The following is a 21,472-nucleotide window of genomic DNA, read 5'->3' as shown; positions in this document are numbered from 1 at the left end:
TATATTTATATAAATAAACTAAAATGTTATTGAAAATAATATATTTTGTAATAAATATACATTAATTTATCACAATCTAAACAAATTAATGAGAATAATTTTTGTCATATTATGTGTTATGTCATCAATCAATCAATAATATGTTTTATATACACATAAACCGGTAACAAATCAAAATGATTTCCTCTTTTGATTTCGAATTTATTTCTCATTACCACCTACCAGCCTCTAATAGAGAATTTTTTTTTTTTCATAATTAATCATTGAATTTTAATTTAATTTTTAAATGGATTTTTAAATGGTTTTCATTATTGTATGTACACACAATATACTAGGTATTTTATTATTTAATTATTATTTAAATATTAAATGGAATGAATTTGATATTGTTATTTTTTTTTTATTTATTTTTTTTTATTTTAATTTTTTTTTTTTTTTTGTATATTATGCTGTTCAATTACTCTCATATTCGTTGGTTTGTCCCAGTCACCGAAAATGTTCCTGCGTTAATTTAAAAAATCATACCTAAGTCATAAGATAAAATATTTAAAAATAAAAAAATATTTATGATGGTAACACGCCGGAAAAAATGACAATAATAGCAAAACGTGAAACTAAATATCTAAAAGGAAAAAATGATGGATCTTTGAAATTTTTCACAGTTCTTCATTAGATTGTAATAATGTCGTATCAAAAAGTCGATCTCCCAAGGGCTAACCCCCTTTTTGGAGGTAGTTGGTGGTTTTAATTAGTTTTTTACAAATTAAAAAAAACTATGCATCATATAAAAAAAAAATCAAATAAAAGTTTTAATTTTGCAAATTTTTAACTCCCGAGCCAAAAAAGGGGTGTTGGAGAATGTTCTTAGCTATGTTTGACGCGCAAGATTAGGGTGCCGTACCCGAATCAACTAAAAAATAGGCCATGGCCCTCAAAAGCGGTTCAGTTTGAAGAAGATTCTAAGGAAAAAGGAAACTTAATGGAAGATGCTCTTAAATATGTTTCCAGTACGAGTTAAGGATCCCGCATCCAAAAAGTTTGTAGGGGGTTTTTCAAATTTTGTAAATTTCACTTGTTTAAGATATGTCATGTCAGTTTTAAAATGAAATTTTTTGGCTTATTTAATCAAATGAAAAGTAATCCATCTTGTAAACCGTAAGAGATAGAACAAAAGTTCAAATGAAAATGTTATTCCTTATAAACAAATTAACAACTTCTGTTTTAATCATTATTTCGTAAACATCACTATTTACCCGTGAGGGGGCAACTTAAGAAAAAACTTTAGTGTCCATTTTCTCCAAAATTATAAAAAAATTTTATCTTGAAAATTTTCAGGCAACTAGTGATAAAACGACGTACACTGTAGACAAAGGATACTTGTCGAATAAATTTACCTTTTTTTTCAAAATTTCTCGTTTACAATATTTTATATATTTGACCTGGAGAGCATCGGTTACATTCGCCGCCACCATTAGTTTATATATTGTCACTCATTTATATTGTAATACGTCAGCGAAATTTCAAATTATTCAGACGTTTAAAAGTGGAAAAACTGAACAAAAAAACTTGAATAATAATAAAAAACTTTTTTGTAAATTTTCAAAACCAAAATAGAGCTTACCAGTGTTTTTTTCCCAAAATGGCTGGTCTAATGTTGAAATGGATAGTCTTTTTGCAATTCACAGCTTTACAAGTATAAATGATATCAAAAGCAATTTTTTCTAGGAAATAAATTGTATAAATATAATTTTATTTACAAATTCGTTTCAAAACAAATATGAAATATTATTATCCTACATATCAAAATAGATGCATAAACATTGAAAATGTTTTAATGTTTAAAATTATTACCAGGTACTAATCTATAAATTGTAATGGGAAACAGTTTCCTTTCAAAACCAATCTAAGCATTAATGTTTGCTTATATATAAGCTTGTGCATAAAGAAATTGTTACTAATTCCTACTAACTGAAACTAATCTTATTCGAATCGACTTCATATAGTAACACTGTAATTTAAATAAGCATTTAGTAAATAAATAAATACAATTTGAGAAATTCTGTTTTAATTATTTTACATTCACTTTATATTTATAATATCTCTATCTTTATCTCTATCTCTATCTATATATATTATAAATGCAAAAGTAAGCATGTTTGTTTGTTTGTTTGTTACGCTTTCACGCTAAAACTAGCGAATGGTTCTTAATGAAACTGTACAGCAATATAGCTCATACTTCAGAATAACACATGAGATATAATTTATAAAGATATATTAATAAAATTTAAAAAAAAATTAAAAATTAATTTACATTTTGTAAAAATAGACAATATTAAATATTTCACGGCCATCTTGATATACTCAATGAATAATTACGACTATTATACATTTAAAAAAATATAAAACCATACATATATTTTACCTGTGTAAAACAATCCTTACCATTATTTCGAGTGTTATAGAAAGGGGATAAGCGAGAGCAATCTTTATCATTCTTTACATAGAAGCCCAGCGAAGAGGGTGGTGATCACTCTAGTAAATGATAATTCCCAACATATTAAATAATTGATTATTTTTCATATTACAATATAGTAGAGAATATCGATTTTTTTTATCGCATTTCTTAACGAAGAATGAAAACACCGTAAAATAGATGACAAACAAATAAATTTATTTTAAAATTGGCCAAGAAATATATTATTTAAACGGTATATGCATATAAACTACTAATTAGATAGAGAGATCGGAAATGGTATTTAACGTCAAATAAGTTTGCCATAAGAACTTCATGATAAAATTTGTCTTGCTAGAAATGATACAAGCAAATCTTTGATTGCTTTTATCTCGATTGTTTTTATTGTTATTCGATTTATTCAATTAATTTTTCTCTTAGCTTTTTGTTACATACATAAGCTTTTATATGCCAGTAAAATCTTCAAAAAAAAAAAATCTAAAATCGCAAAACGCGTTGTAAAGCTAGTTTTTTAGTTTGTTATTTGGACCCTTCAGGGGTGTTTGAAACAACGTTTTGCAAGCGAAAAAAAGTTGTGCTTCCTGCATAATCCGTTAAAAACTAATTCGATTGCAGTCATCCGCCCAATTCACAATTTTCGGAATTTTTTCAGTTTTTGCAGTTTAACTCAAAAACTATCAGTTTTTAAAATGATTAGCTACCATCATTTTGACAGTATTAAATTTGAAACAATTGAAGTTCACCCACATCTCGGCATGTCTAATAGTTTTTGAGATATGATGCTTGAAAAATTAACATGGTTTTTTTCGTAAACATCATTGTTTTCACGTGCGTGGCAAAATTAAAGCAAAACTTTGATGTCCATTTTCTCCAAAATTATAAAAGATAGAGCGATGAAATTTTGTAGGTAGCGTCAACTAGTGAGCCTTATGAAAATTTTTTGAAAAAAACGAAGAAGTTTCCTAAAATATTACCAAGTTTTCGGAATCTGGTATAAATGGCGACTGGAAGGCGGTGTAAAGCTGCTTTTTTGTATGTTATTCGGAACCCCTAGGGGAGTGTGAAACTACGTATTGCAAGGAAAAAAAGTTGTGCTATCTGCGTAATAGTGAAAAACTAAAAAAAGGCTGACAATTTGGAGCACAACTTTTTTGCTTGCAAAAAGTAGTTTCACACCCCCCTAAGGGTCCAAATAACATACCAAAAGGTAGCTTTACATTGTATTTTCCGATTTTAATGAAAAATTTTACTGGCGTATGTCGCGTATTATTAAAGCAAACAAATTCATCTGCATGCCCTTTGCCCTTTTGTATTTTTTCTAGAAATGTTGTGAGATATTAAACTCTTTGTATAAATAGTTTCCGAAAATATGGAAATCCCGTTCATACGACGATTACGTGAGTTTTTTTCTAGATATTTTCAGAATTTCTTTTTTCAGATAATATTTGCTTTATATAAGCTTATAGATTATATAAGCTTTTCATGTAGAAGATAGATAGAGAAATAGTTAATTTCTGTATTTAGACATTACGTGAGTGATAATCATACAGTATTAAAACGGCACTGCCAACTTTATTAACCTATGTTATATTTTTTTTTTTAATTACTCGACTTTTCAAATGATAAAATTTTCTTTTTAAAGTTTAGAATTCATCATTTTCTACAGTATTTTTGATAATATAAGCCACATTTTTCGATTGGGTGCGTCCAAAATCGTAAACAAGTATGATTGTAAAATGGCTGAGATCGTAAAGAAAGAATAATACGCATTAAAGTTAATTTTAAATTCAATGACCTCATATAAATTAATCAAAGTTTCACACACTCTCATACTCAGTGAAAGGTATCAAAAAATATTTCTGATTAAAATTTCATACTTCATTAACATGTGACTGCGTTGATGTTGATGACATAATTTTGGCATAATATCAACAAACATGCTTCAAATAATTTTCTTTAGAAAAATATTCCCTACAAAATTAAAAACCAAAATAGTCTAAATATTTTTAAATGACAAACAATTATTGTTAATTCAATTAATTTAGTCATAAGATATTCTTATAAATAGAAACGTTCATACCGTATGTCACTGAAATCGTATCAACTTTGATTTCATATTAACAACGAAAACGTTTCATATCAAAACTGCAATATGTACACCCACTACGACAAGACTTGTTAAGAGTCAAAATGGATTTAGGGATCCTCAAAATGAATATTTCCGCTATTAACTTTTTTTGCTACTAAAATATTTCCATCTTTATAATTGGTGATTCACTTAGAGGTAACTTTTTACAAAACTAAAAATATAGACATAAATTTATCGGGTTATCTCGATTATCATACTAAAGAGTCATTCTTGACCTTCAGTTTTTAAAGATATTTTCTTCTAAATGATGTCCGAAACTGCAATCAACATGATCCATTCTGCAGTTCCAATGTTTGATGACCCGTCTGGCATTTCAATTGGTATTCGACGAATAATTGTATGCGTATTATACATAGGGAATTTGTAATTTAAATCCTAAAAGAAAAACTATAAGAATATGATGTCACAGGATTTAAGAAACCAGCTCATTGGTCCGAAGCGCGAAATTAATTGTTCACCAAATTATTCTCACAATAAATACACAATTTCACGTGCTGTTTTGTACAATATGTTCTAGAGATCACGAGATTCAATTTCAGGAAACAAATAGTCCAATAAATTACTACGTGGTCGTTAATCCGATGATCCCATCAGCCCATAAACCACACCAAATCGTTGTTTTGTTTGTATGTAATGGCAGTTTTTAAAGCTATTCAGGTGATTCTTCAGACTAAATACGGCTATTGGTTTGTTGACATATCATTTAAGAAAGAAAAGTGCCTCATCACTAAACAAAATTTTTGTCGAAAACAATGGATTTTCTTCAAGTTTGTAAAGAAAAAATTTTATAAATTAAATCCCAAGAATGGTTCTTTTATAGGTTAATTAACATAACTTGATAAATTTGTTGTTTTTTTCCATGAGAAAAAAATCCATGATTTGTCGGAAAAAGCATCACAAATTGAGTGAAAGCGGATTGCATTCGATTTTAGTTCCAACCTGTATGTATAAGCACACATATAAAAAGGTATTATCGTCATTAATATAAAAATGATAATTTAATATTGTCAAATGGTGTACGGTGTTTAATTATAATTTATGGATATTTGAAAATAAAACGAACTATAATGCGTTAAATATAAAAAAAAATATAATATCAGTTTTGGCAATCATACAATCAATCCTCTGTACTATATTAAATATAATATGCGTGTATGTATTATGGAAGTATATACGCAAAACAAATAATACGAATTGTAGATCAAATTAGAAATTTTGAGCTCTTTAAACAAATGCATACAATTCAAAACAATAAATCTTTAAAAGTAATTGGCGATACCTAAGAGCAACTAAAATGTGGGTTAATATAAAAAGCGAGTCTAGCTAGAACAACACTAATTACAGATCATTTAGAAATTACAGATCATGTTGAAATTAGTTCTAATTGAAATACAACAAAAGTTGTAAAAATATTAAAAAGAAACAATTTGTAGATTTGTAGACTTTTTAAAATAATCTAATTTGAGTCAATCCATGTAAGCAAATAATAAAAATTTTTTAAGGGTTTATAGGTAATGTTTTTAAAATGAAATAAAACACTGTTCCCAGGGGAAGTCAATTTGACAGATTGGAAATTATCTACATTATCTCTGATCAACATGATTATTTCATCGTACATACTCTTACGGCAGATCGGGAACAATAATGTTCGGTTTGAAATCCGACAATTCGAAAAATATTTTTTCTTTCTTATTTTGTGGATAAAACATGGACTTCAGCAAATTTGCGTCCAGCAAAGATCTGGTTTATGGATTTCAAAATATCTATCCCATATTCGACGTGAAATGTGAATCCATAAAAATTGACTTGTATTATAATATATATTTTATAATTCATAGTTCAGGCATGCAAAAAGGCACCATTTTTGTAATATTTGGGTCAAAATAATCGTAGAAAATGACTTTCATAAAGATAAGAAATAATAAAATTTTTCAAGTTTCATAAGGTTACCCTTTTAAAAAATTTAAAAAAATATTTTTTCTTTCTTATTTTAATAAAAACTTGAATTTAAAAAATTGGTTGGCTAATATTTTGGAACTAATAGTTTGGATGTGCAAATTCGAACTTCTGTTATCATACAATCTTTCTACCAATTAACAACAGATGCTAACCCTTTCTAGCTGGTACTCGAAAAAATTAGAATTTTACAACTTTTTTATTTTAATTATTAAAGATTGGGTAAAAGAATACCATATAACCATTTTTTGCCTTTAATTGCAACCGAAGATATTAATTCTTCAACCATCGACTATAAATAGGACTGAATTTTAACTCTGAACTGAATTTTTACTTTTAATAATTGTATACTGCTCATGATAGAAAATTTAATTTGAAATTATTTTCATAATAAAATCAAATCACACAATTGCATCATGGAATTTTGCGGAACGTTTTTTTTTTTTTCGTTTAGGCATAAAAACGCATAGTAGCGATTGTCTCTATTTCTCCGAATGTCAAATAAATTTGCACTCAGTATTATCGCCAATTTTTTAGTTATTTCGGGTACGGAACCTGAACCTTAAACTCGTACATGAAACATAGCTAAAACACTCTCCATTAAATTATCTTTCAAACGAAATAAAAAAATCAAAATCGGTTCATTCGTTTAGGCGCTATGATGCCATAGACAAGCATATAGACAGGCAGACACACACATTGACGTTAAACTGATAACATCCCTTTTTTGGGTTCGAAGGTTAAAAACACACTACATATTTCCTAAAAAAATATACCGTTACAGAAGACAACTGTACCAGCCTTCGCTTCAACTTATGCCAGAACAATTCATCTAGGTTTCTAGATACACAATTATTCATTCCAACATTATTATATAAAATAATTCATAATAATACAAAAATGTCTATTTCAATTATTTTATGTAAAATATCGTGAAATTTATTTATTTAATCATTATAAATGCTGACAGCTATAAGCTTTAACAAAAAAAAATTAATGACCATTTTATTTATTATATAAATATTTTACGTGATACATATTTTAAAATATGATGATTTATTAACATTTGCATATAATTTGTCTGTTTTAATATTAAGTGGATGCAATAAGTTTCTAATTATATTATGCAGTTCTACCTAGTATGTTTTTAATTAATTATAAGTGGAACCAGTGAGAGACGGGGCTCCTATGATAGCCCACATTTAAAAAATTCAATTAATAATTCAATTCATATTCGTGGACATGGCGTAAACCAATCAAAAAGGCAACCCCACTACTTTAATTGACATTACAAACCATAAGCAGTACATTTTCATACCAAAACCTTTGAACACTGATTGAAACGTAAGTTTCTGTTTTTAGCCTCTGAACCATAAAAGGGGTGTTATAAGTTTAACCCCTATATGTGCCTATCTATGGCATCATAGTGCCTATGCAGATGAACCGATTTGGATTTTTTTGTTTCATTTGAAAGGTATTTTAATGAGTGTTCTTAGCTATGTTTCGAATGAGGGTTCCATAAACTGAACATCTAAAATATAGGCTATGATCCTCAAAATCGGTTCAGATTAGAGAAGGCTCTAAGGAAAAAGGTTATTTAATGGAGATTGTTCCTAGAACGTTTGAATTGCGAGTTTAAGGTTCCGTACCCGAAAAATTTCTCGGGTGTTTTTTTTTATATTGTTTTCATTTGTTAGATAATTTTTTCCAAAAGATTTTTAACAATATAGTAAGGTTTTGTATGATGGCCAGATAGGTGGTTTTCTAAGAAGACCTGGGCCTTTCTAAGATTATGAATATTTTATTTGATGGCCCTCCAAGCAATCACACATGGCTCACAAAAGATTAGGGATTAAAGATTAAACTGCATTCATATTTTATTCTTATCATTATTATTTTATTCTTATCATGTATGATAAATTTGATTTAAGAAAAAAATATATGTTTTGCAGCAATTTTCAGTTTTGATATCCTTGAGATGGCTCATAGGCACTTTTTTGACATCAATAAATCTTTTTTATCAAAATAAATGTGAAAGTAATCAAAATGAAATGACACAAAGTTGTCGTACATCGGCATCACTTAAACCATCTTAAAAAATCAACCGATAAGAGTGAAGAGCAACGTAACTTTTGTACTGTAAGATTACAGGGCACTGTCTGAGACAATGACTATTCCAGGACTGTCACAGTATGAAGCAGAAAAAAGATGACTCATCTCCTCTAAGAAGTCAAACATATTTAAATTAGCCATTCTTTGAAGACCTTTCGGAGCATAAATCTCTGATTTGTCCTGTGATTCTTAAACAGCTCCCAATAGTTCTAGGAATAATTGAAGGGAACGACTTTTCATCCTCATCATCTAATGTACCAACTCCAGCTTAAAATAAGCCAACAATTAATCCGAATTGTAAATTTTGCCTCGATGTTCAGCAAATCTCTTACGAGATTTCTTTCTATCTCCTAAAAAATAAATTATTCTGCGATAATTTCGACACGTAAAAAATACAAAAATAGAATTTATTTCAAGATTAAATCAGTATTTTCTGTGTACATAAAATCGTTGAAGAACTAAATATCTCAGAAATAATAAAAAATAAAATAATTTTAATAGTAAGAAAAATTTTAATTAACTATTTTTATACATTATAAAGATTATACCTACATTTTTGACATTTATAAATATCAACACATTACTAATTTTATTAAAGGTTTATTTATGAAAATTTTAATAAGATTGTATATGTATGTACGTGTATGTATGTGGTAGCAGGCGCTCAATAGTACTGCATAAAAGGTTATTAAAAGTAAAGGTGGAATATACGACACCGTTAGTTCTTTTAATTGGAACACGTCAATCGAAAACAAAGAATTTAACGCACTGCAACCGTTTAACCAGAACGCGTTTTATCTACAAAACTTTTTTTATGATTTTTACAAGACATTTAAGCAATATAAAATAAGCAGAGAAAAATTATTTTTAATAGTTTAAAATGCTTTTAGCATCCGTATTTCTTGGACGATTTTAATTTTTATTTCACTCTTTCTCCTTCCTTTTACAGTATTTTCATATTTGGTGAAAAAATGGGAAAATAATTCATCGACATTTCCTATTCGTGGCATGTTTTCCCGATTTTCGTTCACTACTCAAAAATTATTGAAATTATCAAGGTTGCAAATTTTTAATTTATTTGTAATAATTGGCTGATTCCTTGAATACTGAATGATTACATCAACGTCGAAGTTTGTATGTGTGTACCCTTCAGATGAATGCACCCGAAATATCATCGAATAATATATGGAAACATCATTTTATTCCATAATTAATAATCTCTTCGATAATCAAGAACAAAAACACGTTGAAAATTACAATTTTTTGCTAATTTACTTAAAGGTTAGGATACGTTCTAAAATTGCATTCAAACCTTGTGCAAAAGAAGGGTCATATATCAATAATAATTTCAGATTGTATTCCAAAAATTGGTACCCTAAACATCTTAAAAAACATTCTAAAAAGATTTAATTTTAAGATTAAATCATTAAACCACATTAATTTAAAAAAATATTTTGTTTAATTCAACAAAAAAATGGTTTTAAATTTTTGGAAACATCTCCAAATTTTGAAGAAAAAAAAATCATGTAATTTATCTGAATGAAACGCGTTATGGGAAAAAAATTCAAGAAACAGCTGATTTCATCTTGTTCAAATAACATACATAAAAGCAAACACCTCGACACCATCCGTGTATCCACATCTTAGTTATGTGACATTTTATTAATTAGAAACATTTTATACTGTCAGAATACAAATTAATTAATATTGTATACATTATGTTTAAATGTTTTTAATGAACTGTTACATGTGCTGTTTCCAAAAGTCATTATTGAAAGGCATCGTTAACTAAATTTCAATCGAATTTAGAAATATAGATTTTCTAGTTCGATCCTTTAAAAGCGATTTGCCACTATAAAATTTATTATGTTGATATATAGATTTCAAAATTCAGTAATGAAAATTCTTTTTTCCTTATAATCTGTTATCCTAACAAATATCGAAAACTGTAAACTTCTAAGCGTTAAATACCTCATCAAAATTTAAGCTATTAAATTTCCCTAGGATTATTCTTTGAATGGGTTCGAAAATCAAAATCAAAATTTTCAACACAAAACATATTTCAAGTTCCAACAACATACATATTATAAAGCCTGAAACCTCTGTATTCGAAACATAGCAAGAACACTCTTGATCAAATAACCTCTCAAACCAACAAAGAAATATCAAAATCGATTCAACCCTTTAGGATCTACGATGCCACAGGCAGACACAAAAATACACACATACACTGATTCACAGAGACATTAAACGTATAAAACTTCTCTTTTTAGTGGAGTATGGGTATTTATCCCAGTTCTTTATCTTGCACAGACAGTGCGTGTTTACTCTTAAAAGTTACACATCTTTGCTACAAATAAAAAATTAATTATGTATTGTTTAAGCATGTACGACCACCAGGGCAATTTTGGATAAAAGGCTTGATTTTTTTTTATACGATGCTGGATTTAAGTCTAAATTAGTTCTAAAAATTTCAATGCTAGTTGCCCGATTATTTATACAAATAAATTATTTCAAAAGTAGGCATAATTAACATTGATCTAATGGGAAAACGGTAGATGGATGATATGATTTCATAGATTTCTCAAAAACTAGTCGATGAAAATAAAAAAAAAAATTTTAAGTTAAAGCTAAAGCCTTAATAAACTATTGAAAAGAAAAAACGTTGTGCCCGACTAATTAAGAATGAATGACCACAGTAATGGGGACATAAATTTAAAAAAAATTTCAATTTTGTTGGTGAATTATGTTATAATTTGAAAATATAATAGAAAAAGTAAGAATACAATTTTTCGATATCTGTAGTAATTTTCAGAATATTGAAAATTGAAAATTCTGTTTAACTATTTAACTTTTGATATTTCGAAAAAAAGGCAGATATCAAAAAATTGTATTCTTATTTTTCGTCAACATTCATAACAAAGTTTATCATCAAATTTGAAAATGACGCACACATAATTTCAACCACATGTCTAAACTTGCCTTGGCGTTCGTACAGCCTTAAGGCAGTAATGAAAAGTTTTTATCACTATACACGCAAAAATTAAATATATTGAAATTTAACTCCCATGACCGGCTTTTATAATCAATTTTGTGAATACATTGCAAACAAGTACATTTTCTTAGTTTTTTTAAACTATAATTTTCATTCATAAGTATAATTTTTACGTATTAAATAGATAGTTCTTAAAAACATTAAAAATATATATCCTACGGAGTTAAAGATGAATGATCATTAAACATTAAAATTACTTACTATAAATATTTATCAATATTATAACATAATTACTTATTTTTAAGTAAACATGCTATATAATAAAAATATTTTAATATTAAAATTAACTTTCATGATCCCAAACAATTTATTGATAAAATAAGTAGGAAAATAATAGTATTAAAATGGATGAACAAGGATAGATGGATAGACTATTAAAATAAATTATTACTTATTGATACATGTTGAAAAATTGCTGTTACAATTTTTCTTCACCTAAACTGAAGTGACTGAACTGAACGGAAATTGGACCAGCATATTGGAATAGCATATCTAAAGTCCACAATTTTACCTTTAAAATAAGTCGCGATGCTGACAAATGTCTTGTTGTATATTATTAAGAAAAACAAGTGTCGGATTTTTTAAATATTACGTTGATTATTAAAATGATATTAACATCTTATAAGCCGTTAAAGAGAACAAAAGTTTACTTGTAAAAAATGGTGCATATAAAAAAATTAACAACTGTTGTTTGAAACATTTTTTCCTTAACATCACTATTTACCCGCGAGGGTGCAAATTAGGTTAGAGTATTGTACATGTATTGTTTTGTGTCAAGCATACATTTATTTAATGTATGTAGGTATTTGTTTTGTGGTATTAACAATTAACCTGTCAATAAAAAAAACATTATCATTTTATATTACTTAAACAGAGAAAACAAATACAAATAAAATATATTCAATAGAACATACGTACGGTAACAATTACAAGCAAAATATATGCAATAGAACATACGTGACAGTTCTAGAATTTGCTAATTGATTGTAACTATATAAACAAGCGCACAGTGTGCGATGCAGGAGATTACAATACAGACTTTTCAAGTTAACTACAGCCAAGTTTTATCATCTATCAAAATAACATTAGAAAAAAAGTATTGTAAACGACATTGTATTTGTATTTAGTAAAAAACTTAAATAAAAATTCGTATAATTATTTGAGTATAGACAGTTTTTTTATTACACAAATTTGATTACGTTAAGTCCGCTACAGTTTATTAATATTTCCACTGAGGAAGTGAGAAGAAAAATACTCTTATTACTTTGTGTGTAAGAGTGACTGCCTTTCTTTACTTAGATGGTATTTCAACAATTAACATCAATTGTTTGTCTTAACATGTTTTTCTTTTATTTTCATATCTCAAATATCTTTTCATGTAAAAGTTTTGAGAGCATTGACTCTTTTGGTTAGCATGGTAAGAGGGTTTTTTTTTTTTAATTTGTCGCCAATTTTTTTTTTTTTTATTTATGCATAATTTATTCAATTTGAATAATCTCAGGTATTCAAAAGTTTAGGTTCACAAAGTATGACCACCTAGATGAGTTAGGATATTCAAGATAATTGTATAAATATTTAAGTATATTATAGATCTTATTTTGATACCCACGCATGCTATTAATGGCCAATGTTTAATTTTAACTAGCTTATGTGTGTATTTTGCTAATTATTTTTGACCTAATAACTGACACATACGTTTTATATTATTAATATAATATAATTTTGTGTTTTGTTATGCTTATGCATGCATACCTTTAACATTATTATTACATGTATTATAGGTATTGTGTTGTTATGTTGTGTGTCTGTCGTTTGTTGACAATCACTAATAAAAAAACGTATAACATTTTACTTGCTTCACTTGTACAGACATTTCAGACAAGGTGATGTCTACCTATATAATTAGGGTCATGGCATAAAGGATAATGTGCAGGACCTTGGGTTACTTGAATTTCTTCAAGTATCTATGAGACGTCAACTAAATAAAAGTAAAGTTTACTTATCAGAATCCAAGCAAACGAGAAACTGGTTGTTCATATGTATTTGTTTTTGATTAAGGATGAGTACAAAAATTTGATTAATCGAATATCGATGTTTTTCATTCGATAATCGGATGTTTTGAAAATCGATTATATTATATTTGCTATTAAAAATTTAGCCAACCTAAGAAACTCTATTTCCACTGTGAAGCCTTTAAAAATTGGTTCAAGAAACACATTGATATAAATTTTGATTCCAGGTACCACATTCTCCCCTATATTATTATATTCTAGGTAGGTATTTTCTTAAAATATTGAATGTCCACGACTTTCTACATGTAATATTTATTTTCTGACATTTAAAAACATGAACGAGTTTCGATAATCTTTCTTCAATTTTTAACGTTCAATTAACTTTTATAAAGTATCCATGAAATACTGATTGCAAACAACATTATAACATGTATCATCGTGGAATAAGATGAGCAGAAGAAAAGTTAAAATACTTAGTAGATAAGAGAGTTTTATGGAATTTCCAATTTTCTCAAGAAAAACATTTGGACAGTCAAAATAAGGTTCTTTGCCTGCCTATAATTGAATTCCATAATTATTATTTGAAGTACCACTAAGCTACATGCTAATCGAAAGTTAAAGTAAAGGATGATCCAATATCAGTTTCCTATGTTTGTAAATTAGAATGCTGTGAATGCGAGCACTTGTTTTAAACGTCAAATCTCAATTTATAACATTTCATTTACGATAAGAATCGTTACGTTACGATATGACTCTCTACAACGCACAACGCTCAAATTTTTCACTTGTTCTATAGAAATACAAATTTTGTATTAACTGTATATACTTATACGGGAAGAATATCGGAAAGCAGTCGGCCATAAAAAAAAGAAACGATTGTGGGTTTTGTTGCAAGTCAATTCTTTGTTGTCATATACTCGAAACCTTTTTTTTTGAATTGTCATAAATTATTTGTCGTTTCTAGCGCAGTGTAAGAAAAACAATATTACCTACGCATAATACATCATGTAACGTACAGGTAAAATTAATATAATATTATATTTAGATTTCTGAAAACAATTTTCTTCATGGCAACTATCAAAAATATGTATATTTATAACAGTAGGGAGTGGTGTAACTCCCACCTTCAAAAATTATGTGCAGCATTGTGGTCTATTTAAAATCTAAAACATTTGTAAAAATATTTTAATTGTTTTTAATTACACACATGAAAAATTATACTGTTATTTAAATAAATTTTTTACTGGTGATTTATTATGAAAAAAATAAATTTTCTAAATTTAATAACTGTGTATGCAACATTAAAAAAATGTGATTATTTTTTCTTGAATTTTTGTAATTTATACTAAATTATGGTAAAAAATGAATTATATTGAGGTTAAATGAAATATTTTTTACTGAATAAAAAATCTTTAAATAAGTCACTAAAAATTATTTTATCATTGGAACTTAAATCAAACTCAGCGACCATAACCTATTAAGTTAAGGCAGAAAACATATCCAACCAACTATCCGCTCGAATTGCAAGAACAACTCCAGCTTTCCTCAACATGGGCACAATTCCGTTGCCCCCCTTAACTCTTTAAGCTTCTTAACCCCCTTTGACGTTACTTTAGCTTCTGATCTGTTAACGTTAATGGACACCTTAGTTTTTCAAAAATTTAATAAAGTGTTAAAGATTTCAAAGAAAATAATATTGACCATTTCAAAGAAAATATCGTCGAAATCGAATTAACCATTACAAACATCAAGTTTTTACATGTAATAAAGCTTTTTAACAACACATTTTCGATCTCATTTCACCTTTTTAGCAGTTGATTTTATGAAAAATAAATTGCCTATATCCTAGCCCAGATTTCAAAGTAATATCCTCATACAAAATGCCAAAATGTCACGTCGCATTTATAATATAAGATTTAAGTAAACCAAGTTATCCAGAAACTTATAGAGCATTTTGTTAGATTCTTTTACCCAATAAAAGAACTTATTTCAGCAATATTTTGGTGCAGTCAATCTCTAAGTATCTCCAGTATACAAAATCAATATGAATAAGATATATTTTAGCAAAGCTTAATCAGCTTTAACATTCTTTAAAATTTGAAATTGAAGGAAGCAATGGCAAGATTCATATTTAATCTCAAATCCGTCCTTCAGAATTTTTCTCGACATTGTCCTACTTCTACCGAAAAATCACCATATTGTGTACACAGAGACGTCGAAAGTATCAGAAAAAACTAAATTTAGGCATTACTTCTTCCATGGTCACTTTTAGTTTATTATAAAGACAAATTCGTCTCACACAATCCACATGTTATATAAAACATTGTTCTATGTTTAACAAAATAGTTTTTTTTAGATACAATTTTCTAAAAATAGAATAAAATATATTTAAATATAATAATATACTATTCATCATATGATCATCAACATCATGAAATGACAAAATTAAAAATAATTTGGCTGTCTATAATCATAAAAAACTCATGAGCAGTAAACCTCCATCACTAACGAAATATTTCCCTCTCAGTAATGTGCTTTTTATGAATACCTTGAAGCTTCTTATTAAAATGGGATTCTTGTCTTTGCATATTTTTGATTACTTAAAATATTTGAATATTTACAGAAAAGGGCACGAAGGAATGCCGATTAGTCAACACTATCAAAAGGCAACTCTATTTTCAGACAAATTTTCAAATTTCTAACTTTATTTGAGGGTAAAAGTAGACTGTAGAGAATTTCTATTTGAAGCGCCTATTTGAACAACGGAATACTACTGGAGGGGAAAATTCTATTTCTTCAAGATTAGAACGAATCTGTAACTGATCGCTGATTTGCCAAGATCGATTCTTAGTCCGACAAATTGGTCGGGCATTTACTTCAAATTTAACGATTTAATGTTTTTTTTTTTGGATTCTTAAATTGGATCTAATCGCCGTTTATATCAACAATACAAAACTGAAGCAGCATTTCTAAATGACCTTTAAATTTTTACATATTTTAGTGCGAGGCAGATTTTTAAAGAAAAGTTTGTTCAAGACAAGACTACCAGTCTGATTTTTTCAAATTATTTTCAGATTGAATGTATTGGGTAAGGATTAAACCATACGCTATTTATCAAGCATTTATAGTTTTGTATCAAAATAAATGGCGATGAAAATTGAGAGGGAAAAAAGAGAGTGCGGTCGTGGGCCCCCGTTAGGAACAAAATTCCTTACAAAACGAGTACAAAAACAAATAACAAATGACGTGAAATAACAAATAATTATTAACATTTATAAATTGTTATTCGTTTGACAGCAAACAGAATAATAATGAATTTGGTAAGTGTCAAGTAGATGAACATACAGTGGTTTCCATGGATATGGTAGACACACAATCCTGCCTTACATGCTTACGTGACGAATTCTACCAGTTTGCTCATGGCAAGCCGCGTTAAACAACTTCGTTCCAAAAATTATAAATCGTTATATATTATTGTTTCAAAATCTTGTGTAATCTTAATATATAGTCACTCGTACATGATATTTTTAATAGTTTTTTCCGTATTAACTCTATGTATCGATTTACTTGATCGCTTTAATGGATTAAGGCACATTCCGTATATTCATTTAAAAAAGTAGAAAGAACACTTCTTTGTGTTTAGCTTGTTAATGATTCAAATAGAAAGAAACGAAAAAATTCTGCAAGAGCCGAGAATCAAATCCTGGTCTTTTAGATATCCAAATAGGACGTTTCCTCTCCGTCACGTTATTCGTAAATAACTCAAATGTTTGCATAAATCGATATATTTCAACTTAAACATGAATGTAATTTATTGGAGTAGGCTAAAAAAGTTTAATGAAGCAATACCAACAATTGATATCAGTTGCGTCTAGATCAGACTCCAAATTCATTTGTTGGGTTGGGGACTGCTCTATACCCACACCAACCTTCGATAAAGTGCGTGAGTATATATTTTCAGGGGAATATGGCTTATATTAATAACATACAAATGTAACAGTAACATGTATGTAACGAACGTCGTGTAATGTCCATCATTTGTTACAATAATAATATATTGACACATTCGCACAGACAGTCGGACACATATTGCTTGAACCAACTAAATACTAAACTAACTGAACAGTAAACACACACAAACATATGAATTTATTGAAATATATAGATGAGATGATCTCTTGTTTGAACATCTGTTTCAAATATTACACACATTGACACACATTACAATACACAATTATAGTATATATACTCAAATTGTTACTAATAGACATTGTCATCCAGAATATCTATCCCGAAAAAAGGAACATTCTGGCAAACACTTACATATCATTCATTCCCCAATCATCTTAAGATTTCACCTGGGAATCTAACGGAATAAGCTGAATTCTTCTACAAAGCTTTATTTTGTACAAATATTATCTCAAAAGTCACATATGGTTACGCATGCGCGTTCTTAGATATTCAAGGTCAAAGGTCTCGAAAATCAGATTTTTATGAATATCTCGTTTCTTTTCCTTTCAATCGTATTTACAAAATTATTATTATATTTGTCTGAAACTTTTTTTTGTACGTTGTTTTTGATATAGAGGGCGCTGAATATGGTGCGCTCAGCTTAGAGTACTTCAGTATTGGATCAATATTTATAAATATAAAGTATTAAATAATTATTTTAGCATTATCTAAGAAGAAATAACGAAAAATACCGCACAAAAGGCTAGGATTCACGATTGAACCTGCCTTTTAAACGGTTTATTTCACTTAATTATCGATTAAAAACTACTTAACAGTTAACAGTTCAAGGAACAAAAAAAGTTGCAGAAAAAATTGTAGAAAATTTTATCAACTACAACTTCTATAAGAAATGTTAATACCATTGAAGGCAAAAGAAACGAAATATTCACAAAAAACTGATTTTCGCGACTTTTGGCATTGAATATCTAAGGACGCGCCCTCGTGACCAAATGTGAATTTTGAAACAACATCTGAAGATAAATTTTTCAAATTTTTCGATAACCATATCTTCTAAATTTGTCCTAAGATCGAAAATTGGTAAATAACTTTTTACTTCGTCTTATGAGCTTATTCAAGTCGAACGTTCTACAGTCATTAGAACACCGTGTATAGTTATATAGATATTTGACAACTGCTTGTAGTTTTTATGCAAAAATAGACACTCGCAATTGAAAACATGAAAAATGTTTCTAATTAACATAACGATGTAATGTCATTCCGATCATTTTGTGGCACGAGAATTTGAGACATTCAGTAAAATTGATTTCATCTCATACTATAAACAATTATTAATATTATTGAAATTAGTTATCTAATATATTGTGTTAGTGGTAATACTCAACTATTTAATACTATTATTGAATGCGTAATAATCAATTGTATTATAACATGATCTTCCAATATGTACATATAGAATTCATTTAGATAGGTAGCCTTAAGTATCTATTTGAGAATGAAGATGCTTCATAAATAATTATACATTTACGTATAGATTAATTGAAAATTAAAATATTGAAGAAGGTATTGTTATTTCAAAAGCTATTCTTTTTGGACCACAAAACAGAATAACGATAATATTCTTCAGAAATTGAAACATTAAGATATTGCAGAAATTATTTGTAATGATAGAACTGTCATGAAAAAAGTCCCAAATTCTCACGATCCTAACTTTTTGCCCCTTAATAAATGTAGTCACAATTTCCTCGAACAAAATGTAGTCAATATGCTTTATTTACGATGACCTTAAGACCGCAAATTACTGGAAGATATTATCTTATTTTCCTAAAATTAGATTAAAAAATGTCTCTACCCGAAATTTGCCCATCGATTTTTTTACCAACGAATGACCTTTTCGTTCAGCAGAGTCAATTGTACATACGACAGAGACAGAGCATTGTTTAGTCAACTCGACACTGTTAACGGTGAAAGTTACGTCGTAATCTGTCGAGCTCTAAGGATCCTGGAAAGATACCTACTTGCGAAATAAATAAATAATGTGGGTAATTTTAGCATTATGATAATTATGTAAGTTATACGAAGACTTAATTCTGCTTAAGTTTCGTTCGAATATTCTAAATTGATGCTTTTTTTAATATTATTTAAGAATTCAAGATCCTGGTGTTAAGATTCTGTCAAATCATATATAATAATACTAAAAACTATCCAGGATCTTGAGAAGTTTATATTAAAATATGATTTGTGTGTTTGACTCAACCATGCTGAAACGGATTGTGATGAAGTGTAGTACACAGGTTGTTTATAATCTGGATAAACACATAGAATACATCATACCTTCCTGAACCCAATTCTGAACTCCATATAAACAAACACTCTCACTTAATTTCCTGCCGCTTGATTTCTTTTAACATGCTTCGACTGATTCGTTAAAAAACGTTGTATTCTGTATAATAGACTAAATTGCTCAACAAGAATGTACAAAAAAAGTCGCAACAAAATCAGACTCGTTTTCTTACTAAGTTTGTAGAACAACTCAAACATTAAATTGCTATTAATAAATGCAAATTCTTTAAGATTATTACAGTATATATGTACTATATAATACTCGCTTCACCAAATTCTTCTTATTTAAAATAATGGTAAATACAAAGTTTAACACTTCACATTTTCATACCGTAAGAGCAAAGCATAAAAAGTTTAGTTTGCAATACCATTATAGCCAAAGTTTTTAATTAATTCATTAATAAATTTTTTAATTTTCTTACTTTTTCTATATACTTAGTAATATAAATACAATGTTTTCCCTTCGAAATTTCGATAATAAGTTTTCAATATATCGTTACGTTTTAAATTAATATGATTCCAAAACAACATTTTTCGCCAATAATCTGTTTGCATCGACTTATGATATCAAATTGGATTTCAAACACTATTCACATTACACACATTATTCAAATTTTGCATGTGACTTAACCGAAATACGACATAAATATACAGATAAGCCTTTAGATTCAGTCGGAAAACTGACTTAATATACGAAATTTTCGGTTTTTCAATTTTCTCGAAAATGGCACAAGGATCTTTTTTTAAATTTTGCTTCGAAGAAAATCATTTGAAAGAATTAAAATCGAGAAAACTAATTTTGGAGTGTTTTTTCTAAATACCTCATCAATTTCATCAACTTTTATTCAAAACGGTTCCGTAAAGGTAATAAATTCAGTGTGGATGCAAATATAATTGTATGGATTGCATTTATGACTTTCATTGAAAATTTAATATTATTGTCTCACAAATTAAAATAAATAATTATGAAAAATAATATTTGTTCAATTTGATTTCTTATTTACACAATTTTTAATGCATTAAGTTTAATTAATTAGTGTTTTTCAATAATTTTCATTTGATATTTTCTATAACATTAACATGTAAAGAATTGCAAATTAGTCATAACAGCGTCCTTTATCGCCAAAATTTTTCACTGGTAGCGCTGCCACCGATTTTATTGTCCCTACCATGACTACGCAAACAACGAATATTTCAATTAATAATATAAGGCCAATATTTAAAAAAAGGTTACGATATGATTAAACACCATATTTTTAAATAATTTATTAATGAACAATGACTAAAGTAATCGTTGGTCATATGTATAATAAATATATAATTACTTAATAAATTGTAACACCCACACTAAGTTACCGACATTATTAAGCTATGAAAACGTTACTAAAAAGAACGCATAGATT

General features: G+C 28.0%; 1 protein-coding gene across 2 annotated transcripts in view; it reads right to left on the bottom strand.

Annotated features, from left to right (window-relative positions):
• Positions 1-21,472, bottom strand: part of LOC123295632 (uncharacterized protein YBL113C-like) — a 276,979-nt gene that overhangs the window by 224,214 nt on the left and 31,293 nt on the right. The gene's annotated exons all lie outside the window — the stretch shown is intronic.

This window comes from Chrysoperla carnea, chromosome 3 (assembly GCF_905475395.1).
Source record: "Chrysoperla carnea chromosome 3, inChrCarn1.1, whole genome shotgun sequence".
NCBI lineage: Eukaryota > Metazoa > Arthropoda > Insecta > Neuroptera > Chrysopidae > Chrysoperla > Chrysoperla carnea.
The sequence above is the reverse complement of the archived record's forward strand: the minus strand, read 5'-3'. Positions and strand labels throughout refer to the sequence as shown.